The following is a 12,641-nucleotide window of genomic DNA, read 5'->3' as shown; positions in this document are numbered from 1 at the left end:
TCTCCAAACAAGTAAAAGACAATGTTGTTGAGAAGTACAGATCAGGGTTAGGTTATAAAAAAATATCCAAATCTTTGATGATCCCTAGGAGCACCATCAAATCTATCATAACCAAATGGAAAGAACATGGCACAACAGCAAACCTGCCAAGAGACGGCTGCACACCAAAACTCACGGACCGGGGAAGGAGGGCATTAATCCCAGAGAGGCAGCACAGAGACCTAAGGTAACACTGGAGGAGCTGCAGAGTTCCACAGCAGAGACTGGAGTATCTCTACATAGGACGACAATAAGCTGTACGCTCCATAGAGTTGGGCTTTATGGCAGAGTGACCAGAAGAAAGCCATTACTTTCAGCAAAAAACAAAATGGCACGTTTTGAGTTTGGGAAAAGGCATGTGGGAGACTCCCAAAATGTATGGAGGAAGGTGCTCTGGTCTGATGAGACTAAAATTGAACTTTTTGGCCATCAAAGAAAACGCTATGTCTGGAGCAAACCCAACACATCACATCACCCAAAGAACACCATCCCCACATTGAAACATGGTGGTGGCAGCATCATGCTGTGGGGATGTTTTTCAGCAGTCGGGACTGGGAAACTGGTCAGAGTTGAGGGAAAGATGGATGGTGCTAAATACAGGGATATTCTTGAGCAAAAGTTCACCTTCCAGCAGGACAATGACCCCAAACACACTGCTAAAGCAAAATTTGAGTGGTTTAAGGGGAAACATGTAAATGTGTTGGAATGGCCTAGTCAAAGCCCAGACCTCAATCCAATAGAAAATCTGTGGTCAGACTTAAAGATTGCTGTTCACAAGTGCAAACCATCCAACTTGAAGGAGCTGGAGCAGTTTTGTAAGGAGGAATAGGCAAAAATCCCAGTGGTAAGATGTGGCAAGCTCATAGAGACTTATCCAAAGCGACTTGGAGCTGTGATAGCCGCAAAAGGTGGCTCTACAAAGTATTGACTTTAGGGGAGTGAATAGTTATGCACATCGACTTTTCCTGTTTTGTCCTATTTGTTGTTTGCTTCACAATAAAAAAAAAAAATCTTCAAAGTTGTGGGCATGTTCTGTAAATTAAATGATGCAAATCCTTAAACAATCCGCTTTAATTTCAGGTTGTGAGGCAACAAAACACGAAAAATGCCAAGGGGGGTGAATACTTTTGCAAGGCACTGTAATTGTACACAAGGGATATAACGCTGGATAAATATCTGTCACAAGTTTTCTTGTGTAGCTCCAGCTCAAACTATTTCTCTTCAGTTCCAGAAATCAATGGAGAAGGATAGAACCTTTGTAAAGGTATTCTTGTGCCCACCGGGAAGATTTTGTATTGTTTCCTTTAGAATTGACAAAGCAGGAATGGATTGCAAATCCCCACAATGGGGACACAAATCGTAGTAAAATCTGACATGGCTTCTAAATTTCTGTGCCATGCACTTCTGGTTTCTGTTGGCCAATACCTATTTTTCTATATGTCCATCAACTATCAGACTAAAGTGTTACTAAACCCACAACAGTCAAATCGGTCTGTATATGCAGTAAAACATGCTTGTTATACTCACTGTGGAACATAAGGGGTTAATCCTCTGCATTGTGTAAAAGGGCTGTTTGATCCTGTTTTCTCTGATCTTCCCCTTCTTCCACTGTACCCAATCCATCTCCTGATAGTACAGAGCCTTGGGGCACTGTGCACATGCTCGGTTTGGTGTGTATTGCTAGAGAGTTGTCTTTTTGTTTTTTGTTTTTGGGACAGCGCATGTGATTGGCACAGGGCCAATCAGCACTGTCCAGACAGAAAGTCAGGCATCATGCAGCCTCATGGGACAGTCAGAGGAGAATGAACTCCTCCTACAAGTTTTACCAAACACTGATAGAAGTCATAAGACTGCTATACAGTGCTGATGAGAAAAAGTATTTAGCAGTTTATATTTACTAAAATAATTGAATTTCCATGTTCTGTGTACTGTGGGAGACCAGACCCTGGGTTTAGTAACACTTTAAGAGAAAGCTAGAAACCAATAGTATCCAGACATGCTTGGTACTTTTCTTTAAATTTACAGAATGGAGACAAAAACACTAACCCCACCCTCTTCATTAAACCCCATGAGACTACTTGATCAGCACCCTAGTTGACTATTGACAATCTGCTCTGTATTATCTTAGAATATAGTAAGAGTTCATTATTACATTAATTATAAAAGAAAGAACGACATTGTGACAATGAAAAACTCTTCAGTCGTGGTTAAGTATATTTGAAGACATACAAATGTACTTTTTGTAATACAGCAGTACAAAGCGCAGTAGTCCATAGCAACCAATCACATTTCATATGAGACACGATATTTGCTATGGGATACAGCATTTTGTCAATGTTTTATTCATGACTGCTAGTTTATCAGTACATCCGGTATGTATGCAGGAAGCTTACTACTAAACAAAAGCACAGTTGACTCCTCAGTTCTCTTACACTGTTTTACTGCTACGTATAACCATTATTTTGTAGGTTTTATGATTTTTTATATTGTAAATGTATTTTTGCACAGAAGACGTATGAAGATGCACTTTTTATACTACTAATGAAACTGAAATGTGTGTTTGTTATTCCAATTATAACACTGAATCTAATAGGACAGTAAATAATTTATTAAGTTTTTTGCTAACAGAACTGAAATTATCAATTTAAGTTTGCTAGGAGATTATTTACGAGGACACTATATATTTAGCACAATATTTAAAGGGACTCTTTCATAACAAAAACCATAACATAACCTTTGTGATATGGCATAAGTTTTGGAATTTGGTGAATCAAAGCATGATCAAACTAAATAAATGAGGCTATTTTCTAAATGATTTCCACTTCAGGAAATGTTCAGCCTTATATTTATTAAACTATTCCCTATGTGAATGCGCAGAATTTGTGGAGGGAAGTGGGGATGTTAAAGATGATTTTCATCGAAAACGTTTCATTTTGTTTTGGAGGAAAGTGATAGGTATAACTTTATACTTACAACTGAAGCCCTTTTGTGGACTTTCAGATCCTCCAGAAATATCCACATCTCTAAACAGGCTACTTTCAGTGATGGTGTCAAGATTTTCCAGTGACGTCAATAAATCCCGTACACAAACCAAAGAGTTAAGAGCTGAAGAATGTTAGAGGAACCTAATGCTGTTTGATCTTGCCATCAATGGACCTCATAAGTCATAAGCTTTGATACTTGATACTACAAAGTAAAAGTGACATATTGAGCAATGCTAACATATGTAATATTATCGGTGGCTTCTTCAAAGAGGAAAAGGTGTCATTAACATTGGGAGTTTCTTAAAGTTTTTTCACTAGATGTGAAAGCAAAATTAAGCTGTTAAAAATTTTTTTAAAAAGTCGGGATGGTATCCCCATCTTGGCGGCTGGCTAGCAGGACTCATGCAAGTCCACACACAGCATCAGAGGAGAGGGGGACACCCCATGATTGGAAACTAACATTGAGTGGGGGCTTATGTATAACCCACCTGTCCTCATTATAAAAATATGCTGCTCTTGAAAAGTATAGGTAAAGAAAAAGGATGTTTGAAATGACAGCAATTCTTTACATTTTAGGCAGTATGACTTTTAATCCCAGATAACATCCATGTCCCCACACTTGACTTTAAATTATATCTTGAAATCAATGAAACTGAGTTTGGGGAGATAGCTATGAGTTTACTTATTTCCCTTCTCTTATTTATTTCTTCTCCAAACTAAATCCACACTCCTGGAGGCCTTCTATAAGGATACATAAATTGCCCTGCAAGAAAATATCCAAGCCTACGTCCCCTGGATTCTAAATGTATATTGCATGTGTACTGCTGGTTAAAGATAAAGTCTGGAGCCCCCTTGTGTGCAGTTTATACTTTTTTAATCTTACTTTTTCCAGTTATCTTCATATCTTAATTATGATATTGGGACCGCTTTCTGCAACAGTACCCTGTGGGTGCAGGGTATCATTCAAGTGGTAGTAAACTCTGTTTTACCACTTATACCTACAGGTAAGCCTATAATAAGGCTTACCTGTAGGTACTGTGAATATCTCCTAAACTTGCACTGTTTAGGAGATATTCAGTGTGCATGCATCCGGTGATGTCACTGGCCCATGCGCTCTCAAGATCTGGCATGTAGCTGCAGGCCGTGTACCTGGAAGGAAGACCAGGTGAAGATGGAAACCCTCTCAGTGCACTTCTGGAGGGATTTGTTGTAGGGTAAGTCTATCATATTGTGCTAGTATGCGATGCACATTATATGACATTGCCCTGCAGGTTTTTTTTTCTATAACTGCGGTTTACTTCCGCTTTAAGGTGTCATACCACCCAGAAGACTGAAGACATCTTAGTAGAGAGGACTGACTGCTGCAGGAGATAGAGGTGGAAAGAGGGTGAATATTGCAGCCAGAGCTGCATTATTTTTGAAAACCTTCAGGGAGACTTGAGGCAGCTGACGTAAAGTAGACTGGCCTAATGGGATTCATGCGCAGGCTCTATGATGACGCGCTGCTGCGCATGCACGTGAACTCTAGATTGTTGGAAGCAGTCTTAAAACCTTGTGAGATGTGTGACATAAATATCCCAGGAGACTGTGGGCAGCCGGGGTCTCTGTAATTCTTGCCTACCTGAGAAATATGGAAGTGGAGGGTAGGCCACTTCAAAAAAGGCATTAAAAAAAGCATAAAAATGTATCTGTGAGAACTAAGATTTAGGAAAGTTGAGAAAAGGGTGAAGGCCCATTTTATTCACAATGGTTTATTTGCAACTGCTGTTTAACGTTTTTTTGTTTTGTTTTTGTTTTTTAAAGTTGTACTATGGGCAAAATAAAAAAAAATGGCATATATCATGCAGTCTGTCAATATCATTAACACAGCAGTGTTTGTTTTCTGAATTCACCCTGCAACAAATTTATTACCTGTTCATCCTGGCAAAAGATTTTTTTTTTTCCACTTCCTATTACAGGCCAAGCTGCACACACGTGACAGTTACATGGGTTGGGACAAACCAAATAACGCTGCTGGGGCTGTGTACGAAAGCCAGTGTTTATTAATATTGGTTATGACCTTTTTCTTATAGAAAAAAAGTGTTTTTTTATATTAAATATATATTTCACTTAAAATCCAATTAGGCTACCTGGTCCATAGGGTGACAACTCTGCTATGTGATTTCACTGCAGAATGAGCAGCTGCTAAACAAAAAGGAAATATAACGAATCTCCTGAAAGAAGAGCAGAGATGTTTTCAGACATTTCAGAGGCGACATACAAATGAATCAATAGTGACTGTAGTGATGTTAACAAGCTGTTTCATTTAAGCCTCGTATAAATGATGATATCAGACGAATGATCGTCCATTTTTTTTTTTTTTTGCATGCTAGTCCCATATCGAAATTGACGAGGTTACTAAAATCACAAAAATTCTCGTATGACAGAATACAACTTATTCTTTAGTTTCTGAGCATGCGTGGTCAAATTTTTGGGGGACAGATATTCTACTGATAAATTGAAAATCATATGAGAAATTTTTTTGTGTTTATCCCTTGGGATCATTTTGCATGAACTGTCATGATGGGCTCTTAAAAGATGTGTACTAATGATCAGATTATTGTACGATCGCTTCGAAAGCGGTATTTTTCGTCCGATTTTCCGATTGTGTGCACTAGGCATTAGGGTCCCTCACAAAGACATGCAATCACAACTTGAGGGGAGAGGAATGGAAGTTTAATCTAAAATTGTGCAGAGGGGTTTGTTACGGTTAGAGCAGCAAAAATGTAGAACTCCCTTCCCAAAAGTAGTGGTATAAACTGGGAACGTTGACAGTTAAAAAAATAAATTTTAAATGCGTTCCTCAATGGGCATAATATACAGGGGTATGTATATTCTTAGAAGACTCTAACTGACATGCACTCACATAGGTTGTACTACATGGACCTGTGTCTTTGTGAAGTCATATCTACTATATAGCTATGTTACTATGTAAAGCTGGGTACACAACGACCAGATTTTGTCGAAGAGACATGCTGGAAAAACCATAATCTGATCAGCGCTTGCAGCCAATGGCAGTGTGGGTCCCCCTGACAGAATACAATAGCACAGTAGGGGAGATCGCCACACCAAAATTGCTTGTGTTGATATGGTGATCTGTTTTTTTTTGTTCAACCCGCTAGGTTGAATGAAAAAAAAACTTGCAGTGTGTACCAGGCTTAAGAATCAGCACGTGATAAAACAATGTAACGGAGGGACTAAGAAAAGCAACAGCTGTGTTAATGATGTTGACAGGCTGCACTACATATGCCAATAATATATTTCCCCATAGTTTCATTTTAGGGTAATTTGCAAAGTCCAGTAACCTAAAGCAATAATTCTCAAATAATGTTTGTTACTGTGACTGCTCTAAGCTGCTGAAATTTGGAAACTGTATTTCAAAAAAAAAATTCACATAGCTGCTTGACCATCAAACCTGCATGTCAATCTATTCTGTGCACATTCAAATGTTCTTAGGCTATATTCTTCAGATCATATGTTGATCATTGTAAAAAGAAAAAAAGAAACAGTGTGAGGAAAATACTGCAGTATGGCCACTAGATGGAGCTGAGGAGCACACTTACTCAACACCATCCAATGACCATAAGGCTGCATTCACACCTGAGCGTAGCATCTTTGAGCGCTTTTCCTGCATTTTCCATCGTGATTTTGGTGCGTTTTTATGCGCGACTTGCATGTTTGTATGCAGCGTTTTTGGACTTTGGCGTTTTTTTATTAGTCCCCCAATAGAGAAATCTATTATCTGTTGCATCATTTGTTGCTAGGTATTTCAGCTTTTTTAGCTTTTCCATTAGCTTTTATTTCTTCTTTTATTATTATTATTCATTTATTATAATGTTTTTTTCGTTAGGGTAAGGGGTTCAAGTTCAGGTTAGATTAGGGTTAGGATTAGGAGTTGGGGTTAGGGTTATTATTATTTTTTATTTTATTTATTATTATATGAATAATAATAAATTAATAAATAAACTGTAAAATAAATACACAAATAAAAACCATAAATAAAAAATACATAAATTCAATAAATTAATACTAACAATAAATAAATAATTAACCCTTAACTTTAACCCTTACCCCTTAAAAAAATAAAATAATAATAAATAACTAAAACACCCTAACCCCAACACAAAAGAAATTATTATTATTATTATACAGGATTTATATAGCGCCAACATGGGGGCAGACAGTACACTTACAATACAAATCAATACAGGAGGGATCAGAGGGCCCTGCTCGTTAGAGCTTACAATCTAGAAGGGAGGGTCAAGTGGAAACAAAAGGTAATAACCGTGGGGGGTGAGCTGATGGAGAAAATGAAAATACAGTTGTTAGGTGTGGGTAGGATAGGCTTCTGTGAAGAGAAGGGTTTTCAGGGATCATCTAAAAGCTAACAGAGTAGGAGATAAGCGGACAGATTGGGGTAAGGCATTCCATAGGATTGGAGAGGCTTTATATTATTTTTTAGCATTATTTTAAAATGTTCAATTATTATTTTTTATTATTATAATTAATCATGTATTTGGGTTTGGGTGTTTATTGTTGTTTTTAATATTATTATTATTATTATTATTATTATTATTAATAATAATAATAATAATAATTTTAATATTTTTAAGGTTAAAGGTTAATTATTATTTATTAATGTATTATTACATATTATACATTTATTTGACTTATTTATGATGATTTTTAGTTATTTGTGTAGTTATTTTACACGTATTTGTTCATATATTATTACTATTTTATTTTCTAGATTTTTTAATTTTAGCATAAAATCGTGCAAAAACACGCAACAAAACGTGCAAATGCTCACAAAAACGCGCAAATGGTGCGTTTCCATTAATTTCTATGGAAATAGAAACACGCCAAAAATGCTTAAATCTGCCCGATTCAAGCTACAAAAAAAGCTCCAGAAGCTTTTTGAGCTTTAGGAGTTTGGTTTCAGGTGATATGGAGTGGAGATGTGAACCATCTCCATAGAAGATCATTGATTTTTTCCCCCTGCAGCATTTTGGAGCTGCAAGCTACAAAACACTCAGGTGTGAATGCAGCCAATGCAGTATTTTCCCATTGGCACAGCTTTTCTTTTTTTTTTTTCAATAAATATCATTCAATCTGCAGAGATGATGAAATGAGAAAATTCAGTTTTGACCCATTTGCACAGAACGAATTTACGTGCAGTTTTGATAGACAACTATGCAAGTTTGTATTCATTTATACTTTTATTTTTATAGTGCACCCCTGAATTATAGATTGCATGTACACTAATGTATTGACATTTTATTGAAATAGCACATTTTCATCAAATAAAGGAAGTATGTCCTGAATGCTGTGAAAACCAGCCAACTTGGATTGATCTGTGAATGTTCTACATTTGTACATAAATGGCTAATATCACTAGAGAAGCCTTACCTGTAGGTTTATTTTATTACCTTGCATTGAAACTGACATAACTATTTTTCCTACAGAATTGTACTCTACTTGGAAATGAGATAATCAAATAAATGATAGATGATTCTAGAAGTGTCAATAATTGTAATGTAACTTTCTTTGAAAAAATACAAATGTTCTTACGTTTTGGTGACAAAAGCATTACATTACACAACATAGAGTTGTATTCATTTTTAAACAGCAGTATTGTTTTAGGGTATAGGAGTGTAGCGCTACCCACATAGAAGCCACTGAATAGGATGGGTCATCTGTTCTTTTCCTCAACCTTCTCAAGAACCTCAGCCCCTCTGACACACCAGGTTGAGTGTACAAACACACAATATCATAGGAAATTCCTGAAACCAGGTAGCACAAGCAAACTTAATATATCACCACCCAATCTGGTTGGTAACCAGGCAAGCATAAAATGGATTAACAATGGTAGTAACACAATTTAGAATACAATGTGATTAACAGTAAGGACTAGACATGTGCAATTAGTTTTGGTCCAAATACAAATTCAGATGAATTTTTGGTAATTCGGAGTATCGGGTCTCCGAATGAAAGAGCAACAAATAGTAATGAATTTAGGTGAAATTCATTAAAATTTGTTTTGTTTATTCGTTTTCTAACGAATTCCAAATTTCAGACCACCGGCCATTTGTGGAAATGAGACTCTTCTCCCCATGCCCATCAACATGAGGACAAGACATGCTGGTAGGTTAATTAGATTCTGTCTAAAAAATTGGCCATAATATGTGTATGTGTATGTCGCTGTGTATGTGTTTGTAAGCGCGTCGGGACCCTATGGGGTAAAGGACCGTGCTATGCCGCAGATGGACACCGGTGGCAAAAAGCTCCCTGAGGCGATTCGGTTCGCATAGGTAGTGCTATACAAGTCACTAATTCATACATTCATTCATTCAAGGTGCTTTTGGGGTGGGGCATGTGGCTAGGTATGGTTTAGGTGGGGGCACTCGCCCGCCCCCCTTCCTTTCCTGAACTGCTGGGCTGTGTGCTTGGTATGGATTTTGGGGGGGCCCTGCATTTTTAAAAAAATGTTTGACCTGAAGAGCCTGGTATGGCTGTTTTTTTTGGGATTTCACTGCCGATTTCCTGGCAGCCAAGATGGTGACGCCATCAGGTGAGTACCCAACTAGAAGTCAGCAGCTAATATATTTGTATTTTTTCAGGGGGGGGGGGGCAAATAATCTTTAAAGGATTAGTTTAGCAAAAAAAATGTTGTATTCTAGTTACTTTATGTTGCGCACCCTCACAGGAGCCGCTAGTTTGGTAATTGCTCTGGAGTTATTCTGCTTTCACTGAATTGAGTGGTGTAATACTTGGACCACTCTGACACACCATTTACACAAATAAACCTCGCCAGTTTAACTGCGTCCGGACCGCCCCACGCACATATACTGCGGCAGGGTGGCCCTTCAGCACGAAATCACGCACCTGTACGTGATTTTGTTTCCTGAGTGTGGAGCCACTGATCGTTCCCGAGGCAGACAGAACGGCAGACTTCCTTAGTAAACCTCAGCATAGATGAACCCTTCTCAATTCTGCCCCTGAAGAAGGATCGTACAGACACTTAGTACCCCGAAACGCGTCGGGCTTGAGAAGAGCTTTTTTCACTATATTTATTTTTGGTGTGTTCATCATGGCTACTGTGTAGTTTCACTATGTTATCTTGGATATCTACTGCTTGTTTTTATCATATGTACTTGTTTATACTAATAAAATTATACTGTTTTTATTATATACAAACGCTCTTTACTCTTTATACACCCTACCTGTTTGCCCTTGCAAGTGCCGGAAAAGTCCACCTAGGGGAACCCTCTATCTTGTAGCTATAGATTATTGGACGTGGCACGGCTCTCCTTCCTAAACTAGTTGGTCACCCCCTATTTCTGTTTCCTTATTTTAGTCTGGTGTACGTCATCACGTACAAATCCGTCGGTGTGATCGTGTGTAGTCAAGTCCGTTCGTTAAAATGTCTGTCGGAAGTCCATCAAAAGTCCGCCGGAAAGTCTGTCGGACCAGTCCGGTCGAAAGGTCCGCCCGTGTGTACGCGGCCTTAATGTACCTTTGTTTCAGAAAAATAAAAGCTTTCTTTGATCTTCAGAACAAGGCCTTACCTTAGCCTTTGCTGTGTTACATAGAAAGCTCTATGAATTCCTAGCATGCAGTTTAATGACATAGTAACCAGTAAGACACAGGAAGCAGTTTACCAGCTCACCTCATTAGCACACACCCTTCACCCATCAACTACTGTAGGTTTCCATGGCATCTCAGCATCCCTCCATGCGTGCATTTGCCTGGCTTGTCAATGTAAAGTGCCACAGCTGCTATGTTTGCATGGCATCCCCAACATCTCTCTAGACAGGCCCGGGCCGCATGCTAAACTCTCTGGGGCTGTGGGTTGGACATCCCTGATGTAGTGCAAGGGGCTGCCTGATTGGATACAGAGTGAATGGATAGATAATGTAGGTGTGTCCTCCTATGATATAGTTTTGGTAAATCTAAAGGAAATTGTACAGAGATTGTACAATCAAATTGTACAGCGTATGACCTTTATACACCTAAAATGAACTAGTCATGCTTTCAGTGCCATCAATTGTTAATGGCACCCCAAACGTTAAAGCAAACACACATTTTGCCACTTGAAAAAACGCAGCAAAGCGCACAGTAAAAAATTTGCAACCCGCAACACACCTAAATGACCCATGAGCTGCTTTGCCAATGTGTAGTGTAGCCCATTGAAACAACGGGCTGCCCTATGTGTGTCACAGGAAAAATGTGTCAAAAAATGTGCACTCCTAATGGGGTCTAAAGGCAAAATTGGTTTGTTTACACAAGAACAATGAGGCTCCATTCACATCTGTTTGCCCTGCGTTTCAGAAACATGCTGCAAATGCACTAAAAAGCAAGGCAAAAAACGCACCACACTCTGCTCTAAAAAAAAGGTCTGGATCTTTTTTTGCGTGATGTTCGAAAACGTTCCAAAATGCCCCCCCCTCAAAAAACGCATGTGGGAATATGAGTTCCTGCTACGCAGAGATGTGAATGGCACTTGGCAGCTGAGAGTCGCTATCCACTCCCTCCCTATGTACTTGTATAAAGCTGGCCATACGCTATGCAACTTGATTGTACAATTTCCTTTAGCTCTGCCTTTAACTATGTAGTGCAATGGCCTGCCTGATTGGATACAGAGTGGATGGATAGGTAGGTGGGTCCTCTTATTCCATAGTTCTAGTAAATCTAAAGGAAATTATACAGAGATTGTGCAATCAGATTGCATAGTGACACACTGATTGCATAGTGTATGGCCAGTTTTTTAGGTCAGCTGGTAAACTCCTTCCTATCTCACATGCCAAGGTCTGTCCAGGAAGTAATAAAATATATATATATTTTTTATTTTTTACAGCCAGCTGGACACAAAGGTAAGGGGCGAGTAAGCTACATAGAAAACTTTTTTATTTCTGCAAAAGAAGTACATTAATGGTATATTGGTACATAGGGAGCTGGGATTTAACAACAAAAAAAGTGAACTTGTCTTTTAACCACTTCAGCCCCAGAAGGATTTGCCTCCTTAATGACCGGGCCATTTTTTGCGATACGGCACTGCAACGCTTTAACTGATAATGGCACAGTCGTGCGACACCGTACTAAAACAAAATCAAAGTCCTTTTTCCCACAAATAGAGCTTTCTTTTGGTGGTATTTGATCACCTATGCGGTTTTAATTTTTTGCAATATAAACAAAGAGCGTAAATTTTGAAAAAAAAAAAAAGATTCATCAGATTATTCTTCTACATATTTTTGGTAAAAAATATGACCTTATATTACCGAGAGGCGAAATGACCACCATCCACACTTTGTTGTAATTGAATCCGCTGGTGAAGCTGACAACTCACTCTGGGATTATTGCTAACTGTTCAAAATGGTTGGCACCTTTTTTCTGAGGTAATGATGGCCGCAGCTGAAACTGACAACTTTGTTGACTTATAGATGGCTGCTGTCCTCTCTCTGAGGTAATAGTGGCTGCGGGTGAGACTGACAACTCACTGTGGGATCGTTACTGACTGTTAAAGGTGGCTGCCGCCCTCTCACTGAGGTAATGGTGACCGCAGGTGCAACTGACAGCTTT

The sequence above is a fragment of the Aquarana catesbeiana genome, linkage group LG04, assembly GCF_042186555.1.
Source record: "Aquarana catesbeiana isolate 2022-GZ linkage group LG04, ASM4218655v1, whole genome shotgun sequence".
Taxonomy (NCBI): Eukaryota; Metazoa; Chordata; class Amphibia; order Anura; family Ranidae; genus Aquarana; species Aquarana catesbeiana.
This window is presented reverse-complemented; position numbering follows the sequence as displayed.